Source organism: Myxine glutinosa, chromosome 11 (genome assembly GCF_964187855.1).
Source record: "Myxine glutinosa chromosome 11, kmMyxGlut1.1, whole genome shotgun sequence".
Taxonomy (NCBI): domain Eukaryota; kingdom Metazoa; phylum Chordata; class Myxini; order Myxiniformes; family Myxinidae; genus Myxine; species Myxine glutinosa.
The window spans coordinates 98144048-98156355 of record NC_136271.1 but is presented as its reverse complement, the minus strand read 5'-3'; the positions used below and the strand labels follow the sequence as shown (position 1 = coordinate 98156355).

Here is a 12308-nt window from a genome sequence, read left to right as displayed (position 1 = left end):
AGAGTAATTGGATTTATTATTTACACATATAATCAAGAAGAAAGCAGTCACGTTTATTTACAGACGAGATTAGATACACAGTGCAACGCTAGCTTACCTACAGTCTTAATTAACCCAGGGACAGAACAAACAAGGACAGACTCACTCGGGGAATGATGATAGGACTGGCGGGAGATGGATGGCTGGCGGGATAGGGAGGTCCACTGGTCCTTCAGCACGATTGACTCGTTGGGCAGCCGCCGCTCCTCCGCGGCCCTGCTCCAAACTGCCGTCCAGGCCTCACACTGCTGTGGCTGCAGTTTCAGTGGCTCCAGCTGCAATAAATGCAGTTGCGGTGGCTCGAGCTGTAGTAAGTGCAGTTTCGGTGGCTCGATCTGCAGCGCAACTCTGGACTTCTCTCGGACTCAACTCCTTGGACTCCCTCTCGTCTCTCTGTAATGGTTCATCTCTCTTCTGCCTTGGGAACGCCCTGCCTGCGGGTTATATAGGCCCCACCCCTCAACCTTCGCGAACCTCCTCGATGTTTCTCTCCACACCCTCTCCAAGTCCAACCCCTTGTTCGTGGTTGGTTGAGTGGGGCTGACTCACTCCTCCCCTCTATGACGAGGTGGAGACCCGCCTTTCTTCCCCAACCCTGCCTCGTGGCCAATGGTGGATGAAGAGAAAACCGCCCAAAATGCAGTTGGCAATTGACGAAAAGGGGGAATGGAAGTTTTGGGAGTGGGAATGAAGGGAATCTATCTCTTTCACTGATGCAATGGAGTATTTCAATTAATGGGAGACACAGCCTTACCCTAAAACACATAATAAGATATAAGCTATCGAACAGGGGTATTCTATGATTAGCTGTTGTGTGGATGCTTTATGGACTAATTATGGGACGCCCTTTGACCTTTACACAGCTCCGGAGGCAGGAGGCGCAGAATAAACAATAATAATAATACACACAATCAAAAAAAATACAGTCCTCATATCCGCAACAATATATATATAATTTTTTTGTATATATATATATATTTTTGTATATATATATATATATTTATTTTATTTTTTTTGTATATATATATATATTTTTTTTTTTTGTGGATATATATATATATATATATATATTTTTTTTTTGTATATATATTTTTTTTTTTTTTTGTGGATATATATATATATATATATTTTTTTGTATATATATATATTTTTTTGTATATATATATATATATATATTTTTTTTTGTATACATATATATATATTTTTTTTGTGGATATATGTATATATATATATATATATATATATATATATATATATATATATATATATATATATATATATATATATATATATATATATATATATATATATATATATATATGTATATATATATATATGTATATATATATATATATATATATATGTATATATATATATATGTATATATATATATATATATATGTATATATATATATATATATATGTATATATATATATATATATATGTATATATATATATATATATATGTATATATATATATATATATATGTATATATATATATATATATATATATGTATATATATAAATCCCGCATCGTCGCCGTGCCCCTGCACGAACAGATTCCCATCGACAGCCACATGTGGCATCCGAATGATGACGATGACTTTTTTGAAGGCTTCCTTGAGATCCATAATGCTCACTGGATTATGCTTTCCATAGGTCGACATAGGTACTCATTTTTGCAAAGTCCTCCCTGTGAAGGACCAGCATGGCAGTTATGGTGTGGTCAGGGATTGAACCCACACATGTTAGGCTTAATTGTTGTTTTTAAAGCAGGACAGAAAAAAGTTACCGACAGCTGTTTTATTTTAACATGTTTTTGTTCATGCTTAATCAGTAGCAGTTATTCCTGAAATTGTATTGAGTCTCTGGCAGAAAAATACTGCATGACATGTTTTAAACGGAGCGCGTATCATCGCCAAAGGAGAGGCATTTCTCATTTTGAGACCACTGTTTTAAAGGAAAATTGTTTTTACTTTTACAAATTGAAATCTACCCCCCCCCCCCCCCCCTCACCCTCCATTTCTGCCTGTGTAACAGTGGAGTTAAAAAGGGATGCCCACATGAGAGTGCATCCATTTGGATATTCTGACATATGCTGCTGCTGGGCATACTACTTGAACTAACTGCACTGCATTCATTACCGAGGGGCTGGTAGGGGTTGCGTGGGGGTTAGGGGGAAGGGGAGGGGGAGACGGACCTTCGAAACCTCAACATAAGGCATTGTGCTAAGCCTGCCATTCCAGGCATGCATTGGCTATGCACTCTGGCACGAAAACTCCTCACAGGAATTGTGCCTTCGAGAGCCGGCCAGCATGTTACGTTGCCCCTGCAGATTGGGCTTTGGTCAACAAACGGAATGCCTCGGGCGGAACCATGCTAAAGCAGTGACAATGTAGACTGAATAGCTTCGAATACGAATCAGCTAAGTTTAGGCCTCTTTCGGAACCTTTTTTTTGTGAAGTACCAAGTAATCTATATGATGGTCCAAGCATTCCTAATCGTCACTCGAGAGGCTGACAAATTTCTATTGGCATGCTTGTGGTCTGATAATGACTATTCTGACAAATGGAACATGTCTTTCAATCCTGGAAAATCCCACAGTCTCATCTTATCATCGCGGGAAGGATCGTCAAAAGAAACCACCTATCGATCTCCTTGGTCATCCACTGGAAGAGGTTCAGTCTCTTGAACCTCGAGGCCTCATCATCAACCATGACCTTTCCTGGTCAACCACATATCAAATCTGGACTCCAAAACCAACTGCACCCGAGACATCCTCCGTCGATCCAAGTCTTTCCCTGGAAATACTGCTGAAGACAAAAGTCACGAAGCTCTTAACGTAAAAAAATACCTGAAGCATGAAAAATATATATATATCTTTTTTTTATTATAATATAGTATATATACATATATATATATGTGTATATATATATATATATATATATATATATATATATATATATATATATATATATATATATATTCCCGGTGTGTACCCCGGTTTAGAATAGGTACACCGTATCCCTGCATGCCGGAAGAGGTGACTAAAAGGGTTGGCATCAGGAAGGGCATCCGGCCAGAAAAACATTGCCTCAAAAAGAGAACCATGACAATTACAACTACATATGGGCAGGGTACAGCCCGAAGTACCCTGTGGGCGACCCCACTCCCTCTCGTCAAAACTAAAGGTGGGGAACCCGATCGAAGCAAGGGTGGGAATCGCTCCATTTATGACGACGAAACGTCTGATGCCCGAAGTGGACATCGGTTTCTGAGGTTTGGGACATGGATGTAGGGACAATGACAGGGAGATCAGGAGAAGTGGTGGAAGTATTGGTCAGAAGAAGAGTGGACATATGTTGTGTGCAAGAGACGAGATGGAAAGGAAGTGGTGTGAGAATGGTGAAGGGTAGGCAGGGACAGAAATACAAGTTTGTGTGGCAAGGGTGCCCGGAGGGCGTGAATGGTGTTGGTGTCCTGTTTTCTGAGGAGTTTGTAGACAGTGTGGTGAGTGTGACTCGAGTGAGTGAAAGGTTGATGATGGTGAAAATGATGATTGGAAAGCTCTTGGTGAACGTCATCTCGGGATATGCTCTGCAGGTTGGTCGGAGCGATGAAGAGAAGGACAAGTTCTGGTGTGCGATAGAGAAGCTGATGGAAAACGTGAAAGATGAGGAAGTTGTTGTGGTAGGATGAGACCTAAATGGACATGTGGGAAGGAGTATAGACGGTTTTGAGGGAGCTCATGGGGGTTACGGATATGGTGTGAGAAATGGAGAAGATGAAAGGATTTTGGAGTTTGCTGATGGAGCTGATTTGTTGATTTGTAATACGCAGTTCCAGAAAGAGGATAATAAGCTTGTTACATACACGTCAGGTGGGTCGACCACAACCGTTGACTACCTGATGGTGCGTAGGCGAGATAGGGGGCACCTCCGGGACACAAAGGTGATCCCGGGGGAGGAGGCTGTTTCACAGCACCACTTGGTTGTCTGCGACATAAGGGTGAAAGGTGAGAGGAGAGCACGGCGGGTGAAGTACCAACCGAGAATGAAGGTGTGGAGGTTGAAAGAGGTGACAGTATGGGAGGTGAAGGTGGGAGTGCGGACAAATCGTTACTGACAGTAAAGGAGGCATTAAAAGAGAGGCTGAGTAGGGTAGAGGATGATGTGGTTGAGCTTGAAAGTGGTTGGATGTCAATGAAAGATAGTCTGTTGGGAGCCGTTGGTGAGGTATGTGGATGGACAAAAGGACCACCGAGGCACTCGGAAACATGGTGGTGGGATGATGAAGTTGGAGAGAGGATTGACGAGAAGAGGAAGAGGTTCAAGGACTGGCAGAAGGCGAAGGGTACGGGGGCAGAAAAGCAGAGCATGAAAGTTAAAAGGCAGCCAAGAAGGCTGCAAAGAAAGAGGTAGCAAAGGCGCAGGAGGCATGTAGGAAAATGTTCGGAGAACGTTTGGATTCAGAAGAGGGTCAGAGAGCGGTATTCAGGATTGCAAAGCAGATAGCGAAAGAGAAGTGTGATGTGATGGGGATGAGTTGCTTGAAGGATGAAGTGGGACAAATCGTTGTGGACCCAGATGGAATTAAAGGAAGATGGAAGAGATATATGGAAATGCTGTTGAATGCAGAGAATGAATGGGATGGCAACATCGAGAGTAACCCAGTTTTAGGACCGGCAGAGAAGATAACTGAGAAGGAAGTTGAGGAAGCGATAAAAGCAATGAAGAGTAGAAAAGCGGGAGAGCCGACGGGAGTTGTGGGAGATATGTTGAAGGCAGCAGGAAGTTGCGGTGTGAAGAGAACGACAGAGATCTGTAATCTGGTGGTGAAAGAAGGCCGCATTCCAGTGGATTGGGAACTGAGTACCCTCGTCCCTCTATACAAGGGGAAAGGTGACCCTCTGGACTGTGGCTCGTATCGAGCGATAAAGTTATTGGAGCATGGAATGAAGGTATTGGAAAGGGTGTTGGAGAGGAGGATAAGGAAGAAAGTGAAGATCGACGAAATGCTGTTTGCATTTATGCCAGGAAGAGGAACGACAGATGCGCTTTTCATTGTGAGGCAGTTGCAGGAGAAGTACACGGAGAAGAGGAAGAAGTTGTTTCTTGGGTTTGTTGATCTGGAGAAAGCATTCGATCGGGTTCCACGCAAAGTATTGACATGGGCATTGAGGAAGTTAGGAGTGGAGGAATGGTTGATCAGAGTAGAGATGGCAATGTACAAAAGAGTGCGCACAGCTGTAAGGACGAAGGACGGGAACAGTGGTGAGTTTGAGTCGAAGGTGGGAGTGCATCAGGGGTCGGTACTAAGTCCACTACTCTTTGTAGCTGTGTTGGAGGTGCTGGCTCAGAACGTAAAGGAGGGTTTACCGTGGGAGTTGTTGTGTGCAGTTGATCTGGTGTTGATTGCGGAAAGTATGGATGGACTGAAGAAAAAGATGAACAAGTGGAAGGAATGTATGGAGACAAAAGGTCTGAAGGTGAATATCGGAAAGACGAAGGTGATGGCAAGTGGTAAAGCATGTGGTAAGGTGGCAAGAACTGGGAAGTGGCCATGTGCTGTGGGCAGGAAGGGTGTCGGAGTGAACTCCATTCAATGTACAATGTGCGCTGAGTGGGTTCATCAAAAATGTAGTGGTCTGAGCGGGTCATTAACCAGTGTGGCAGCTACATTCAAATGTAAGGTGTGCACAGAGGGAGCTGCACATGGAGGAAATGTTGAGTTGGATCTTGGAGACGGCGTGAAGCTGGAAGGTGTGAAAACATTTTGCTACCTCGGAGACATGCTGAATGGAGAAGATGGATCAGACTCGGCAACTTTTGCTGGAGTGAGATGTGCATGGAAGAAGTTTCGGGAACGGAGTGGCGTGCTGATGAAGAGGGGAGTGTCGTTGAAGCTGAAGGGAAAGGTGTATGCTGCATGTGTGAGAAGTGTTATGATTTATGGGAGTGAGACATGGGTAATGAACGTAGAGCAGGAACGAAGGCTGGAAAGGGTGGAAATGTGAATGGTTCGGTGGATGTGTGGAGTATCGTTGAGAGAGAGGAAGACAAATGATGAATTGCGAAAGATGATGGGAATAGACCCTGTGCTGGATGTTGTGAAGAGAAACAGGTTGAGATGGTTTGGTCATGTGTTGAGGAAGGATGAAAGTGACTGGTTGAGAAGAGTGATGGAAATGAATGTAGAAGGAAGTAGAAGACGGGGAAGACCGAGAAAGACTTGGCGAAAGATGGTGGAAGAAGAAATGCGGGCAAGGGGGTTAACAAGGAGAGATGCAGAAAATAGGGCAAAATGGAGAAGATTGTCATGGGGACCGCAAGGCTAACCCCCGCTCTAGCAGGGAAAATGGCCTTTTAAAATGCATGTTGTTGCATCTTGTATATACTCTCTCTCTCTCTCTCTCTCTCTCTCTTTCTCTCTCTCTCTCTCTATATATATATATATATATATATACTAGCTTGGCTCGGCTCGCTGCGCTTGCCTCACCAAGCGTCGATATTGAGGAACGGGCTTATTTCAACTGAGAATAATGACTGTACCTGAGTTGCTGTGTTGTCATGATTTTCACCAATCATAATACAAACAATTACTTTGCACAAATGTATTTGTTGTGTTTGTGATATTACATTTTTATTGGCAATTTAGGTTGAAGATTCAGGTTGAATGTTTTTTTTTCAAGAAAGAACCCCTCAGCACACACATAGGGGAGGGGTAGGTGCAGACTGGAAGTTTGGGGCGATTACACCTCACCACCACGTAATTCAAAACACCTCACCACCAAGTAATTCAAACACCTCACCACCAAGTAATTTAAAACACCTCACAGCCATCAAACACGTAATAAAAACACCTCACAGCCATCAAACACGTAATAAAAACACCTCACAGCCATAAAACACGTAATAAAAATACCTCACCACCACGAAATTAAAAACACCTCACAGCCATAAAACACGTAATAAAAACACCTCACAGCCATAAAACACGGAATAAAAACACCTCACAGCCATAAAACACGTAATGAAAACACCTCACAGCCATAAAACACGTAATAAAAACAACTCACAGCCATAAAACACGGAATGAAAACACCTCACAGCCATAAAACACGTAATAAAAACACCTCACAGCCATAAAACACGGAATGAAAACACCTCACAGCCATAAAACACGTAATAAAAACACCTCAAAGCCATCAAACACGTAATAAAAACACCTCACAGCCATAAAACACGTAATAAAAACACCTCACAGCCATAAAACATGGAATAAAAACACCTCACAGCCATCAAGCACGTAATAAAAACACCTCACAGCCATAAAACACGTAATAAAAACACCTCACAGCCATAAAACACGAAATAAAAACACCTCACAGCCATAAAACACATAATAAAAACACCTCACAGCCATAAAACACGGAATGAAAACACCTCACAGCCATAAAACACGGAATAAAAACACCTCACAGCCATAAAACACGAAATAAAAACACCTCACAGCCATAAAACACGTAATAAAAACAACTCACAGCCATAAAACACGTAATAAAAACACCTCACAGCCATCAAACACATAATAAAAACAACTCACAGCCATAAAACACGTAATAAAAACACCTCACAGCCATAAAACACGTAATAAAAACACCTCACAGCCATAAAACACGTAATAAAAACACCTCACAGCCATAAAACACGTAATAAAAACACCTCACAGCCATAAAACACGGAATAAAAACACCTCACAGCCATAAAACACGTAATAAAAACACCTCACAGCCATAAAACACGTAATAAAAACACCTCACAGCCATAAAACACGTAATAAAAACACCTCACAGCCATAAAACACGGAATAAAAACACCTCACAGCCATAAAACACGTAATAAAAACACCTCACAGCCATAAAACACGGAATGAAAACACCTCACAGCCATAAAACACGTAATAAAAACACCTCACAGCCATAAAACACGTAATAAAAACACCTCACAGCCATAAAACACGGAATAAAAACACCTCACAGCCATAAAACACGTAATAAAAACACCTCACAGCCATAAAACATGTAATAAAAACACCTCACAGCCATAAAACACGTAATAAAAACACCTCACAGCCATAAAACACGTAATAAAAACACCTCACAGCCATAAAACACGTAATAAAAACACCTCACAGCCATAAAACACGTAATAAAAACACCTCACAGCCATAAAACACGTAATAAAAACTCCTCACAGCCATAAAACACGTAATAAAAACACCTCACAGCCATAAAACACATAACAAAAACACCTCACAGCCATAAAACACGTAATAAAAACACCTCACAGCCATAAAACATAATAAAAACACCTCACAGCCATAAAACACGTAATAAAAACACCTCACAGCCATAAAACACGTAATAAAAACACCTCACAGCCATAAAACACGTAATAAAAACACCTCACAGCCATAAAACACGTAATAAAAACACCTCACAGCCATAAAACACGTAATAAAAACACCTCACAGCCATAAAACACGTAATAAAAACACCTCACAGCCATAAAACACGTAATAAAAACTCCTCACAGCCATAAAACACTTAATAAAAACACCTCACAGCCATAAAACACGTAATAAAAACACCTCACAGCCATAAAACACGTAATAAAAACACCTCACAGCCATAAAACACATAATAAAAACACCTCACAGCCATAAAACACGCAATAAAAACACCTCACAGCCATAAAACACGAAATAAAAACACCTCACCACCACGAAATTAAAAACACCTCACAGCCATAAAACACGTAATAAAAACTCCTCACAGCCATAAAACACGTAATAAAAACACCTCACAGCCATAAAACACGTAATAAAAACACCTCACAGCCATAAAACACGTAATAAAAACTCACAGCCATAAAACACTTAATAAAAACACCTCACAGCCATAAAACACGTAATAAAAACACCTCACAGCCATAAAACACGTAATAAAAACACCTCACAGCCATAAAACACGTAATAAAAACACCTCACAGCCATAAAACACGAAATAAAAACACCTCACCACCACGAAATTAAAAACCCCTCACAGCCATAAAACACGTAATAAAAACACCTCACAGCCATAAAACACGTAATAAAAACTCCTCACAGCCATAAAACACGTAATAAAAACACCTCACAGCCATAAAACACGTAATAAAAACACCTCACAGCCATAAAACACGTAATAAAAACACCTCACAGCCATAAAACACATAATAAAAACACCTCACAGCCATAAAACACGTAATAAAAATACCTCACAAGTAGTGTAATAATGTTGCTTCTGGGACACCTCCGTTTAACATGGGAAATCCCTATCTAATGTCATTTACCCCCTTGTCTTTTTCAAAAATCATAAACACCTCTATTTCTCCCACCCTCATCTTTATGAACCTTTTGTCTGTAGTACCTATCCTTAATGTTGTTCATTAGACCACTCAAACACTACAAATATTTGTTTTCTCTTATAGACCTATCATCCTTCTTCTACATATCATCTGGCAGATTAATCTTTGACCCATTCACTTCCATATTGACCCTAAAGACCTCTATTTCTCTCACCCTGTTCTTTACGAACCTTCATACCTTTTGACATGTTATCCTTATTCATTAGACCACTTAAACACCTGTGATCCTTCTGACCTTATGGACCTTTTAACCTTTTACTCTTAATATCATCTGGTGAATATAACCCACTCAAACAACGACCCTACAAATCAAACCTTTTTTTATTAATTCTTCGCTTTTGAGAAATGACGTTGTTTCAATGACTTGGATAACTTCCCAGAAAGATTTCATTGTCTTATTTCCTGTTATTCACACACGCTCAGGGCTTCCCCGAAATGACTGCATGTCGTCATTTCAAGAAAATACATTTTGTTCATTATAAAAGAACGTGTTCAATTCAATTTTGATCATTGGGGATCGACATGTCTTACTACTCCATCCTTTACTCTGATAAAGAAGAAGAATACTCACCAAGGTAAGTTTCATTTAAAATTAAAGTGTTTAAAGCTTTGTATGGGATTAATTATACAACAAATGACTTAATATTCCTTTATCTTTACAGCAATGCGAATATCCTGGCAGAACTTCAAACTGGTTGGAATGAAAATACTGCAGAATCTCAAGAGTTGCAAAACGAAATGAACTTGGTCAACCTGTATGTTTCACCATTCTTGGAAGATTCATATGCAAGGTAAGATACTAAATATTAATACATTTGTGTTAAACGACGCTGCCTTAGTGTGTGTGTGTGTGTGTGTGTGTTCGTGTGTGTATGTGTTTGTGTGTGTTCGTGTGTGTATGTGTGTGTATGTATCTGTGAATGTGTGTGTGTATGTGTATGTGTGTGTTCTTGTGTGTATGTATATATGAATGTGTGTGTGTGTGTGTGTGTGTGTGTGTATGTGTGTGTGTGTATGTATCTGTGAATGTGTGTATGTGTTTGTGTGTGCGTTCGTGTGTGTATGTGTGTGTGTGTATGTGTGTGTGTGTATGTATCTGTGAATGTGTGTATGTGTTTGTGTGTGCGTTCGTGTGTGTATGTGTGTGTGTGTATGTATCTGTGAATGTGTGTGTGTATGTGTATGTGTGTGTTCTTGTGTGTATGTATCTATGAATGTGTGTGTGTGTGTGTGTGTGTGTGTGTATGTGTGTGTGTGTATGTATCTGTGAATGTGTGTATGTGTTTGTGTGTGCGTTCGTGTGTGTATGTGTGTGTGTGTATGTATCTGTGAATGTGTGTGTGTATGTGTATGTGTGTGTTCTTGTGTGTATGTATATATGAATGTGTGTGTGTGTGTGTGTGTGTGTGTATGTGTGTGTGTGTATGTATCTGTGAATGTGTGTATGTATCTGTGAATGTGTGTATGTGTTTGTGTGTGCGTTCGTGTGTGTATGTGTGTGTGTGTATGTATCTGTGAATGTGTGTGTGTATGTGTATGTGTGAATGTGTATGTGTGTGTATGTGTGTGTATGTGTGTGTGCGTGTGTGTGATGTTTTGTCAAGCTTACTTCAACATAGTAATTTCTCCTTATTTTGTTTGCAGCCTTGAAGACCAAAGCTTGGAGTGGGACGATTTTGATTTTCCAAAGAGTGGTTATTTCCCGTCAACATGTGGTACCCTAAATTTTCAACTCGACCACTTGAACACAAAGCTCGATTTTTTCGAGGTAAGCATGTGTGTACGTGTGTGTGGTTCACCGTTTATAATAGGTACACCATATCCCTGCGCATCGTAAGAGGTGATTCAGGGTTGGTGTCAGGAAGGGCATCCGACCCTATATTAATAATAATAATAATAATACATTTATTTTGTATAGCGCTTTTCAAGACGCTTTGACATGGAACATAAATATGAAATAAATATCTCTCCCCTCTTGTCTTTAATAGAAAGAGATTCAAAACCTGAAGACATCTGCTGAACCAACCTTTGACTTGTGCTGGGAAGAAATTGATGACTTATGCTGGGGAGAAGTTGAATGTATACCTCAAGAAAAATGTTTTAATAATATAAAGATTTTAATGTTTTCAATATTTATATATATTTGTTTTGTTTACAATTATTTAATTCTTAATTACAAAAAGAGAATAAAGGAGGGAACGGGGAGGTGCACCCCTGCCAAAGACCCTTCACCCCCCTCATCCCACCCCTCCCCTCCCCTTGTGTGTGTGGGGAAGGTGGGGGTGGGATGAGGGGGGTGAAGGGTCAAGGGTGGGGGTGCACGGAGGGTGGGGGATGATGGGTGTGGTCTGTGTGGGCGGGGTCTGTGTGGGCGGGGTCTGTGTGGGCGGGGTCTGTGTGGGCGGGGTCTGTGTGGGCGGGGTCGGTGTGGGCGTGGCTTATGATTTTTTATTTATTTAATTTTTTTTTATTATTACCACGAATTAAATTAGCTAATATGGGTGGGGTGAATAGAAATGTTGTTTAATGAATTATTAGCTTTGTTTTTTGTAATTCTTGCGAGTAAAATGAACCCAAGATTTCTTCTCGATTTAAATCATATAATTTGTAGGTCCAAGGGACTGTATCCATTACATCAATGATTTTAAATAATTCACGAGTCCATTTTTGTGTATAACCTTTCTCAAAATGGCTTTTCCATTTGTATATCCTTACAATATCACCAACTTTGAACTTGGGCTTTCTCAAATTAATCTCCTTTTCATATTCTAATTTTGTAAATGTTTCTGATGGTTTT

General features: G+C 40.4%; 1 protein-coding gene and 1 long non-coding RNA gene across 4 annotated transcripts in view; both read left to right on the top strand.

The window, feature by feature from the left end:
- LOC137437083 (SLIT-ROBO Rho GTPase-activating protein 1) overlaps nt 1–12308 on the top strand; it is a 245757-nt gene that overhangs the window by 176284 nt on the left and 57165 nt on the right. The gene's annotated exons all lie outside the window — the stretch shown is intronic.
- Nucleotides 9368–11687, top strand: LOC144894312 (uncharacterized). Of its 2 annotated transcripts, XR_013625004.1 has the most exons (4): nt 9368–10086; nt 10174–10302; nt 11156–11279; nt 11500–11687. It is a non-coding gene; the product is annotated as an uncharacterized LOC144894312 (long non-coding RNA). The 2 variants fall into 2 exon arrangements; XR_013625003.1 differs by having other exon boundaries at nt 9368–10302.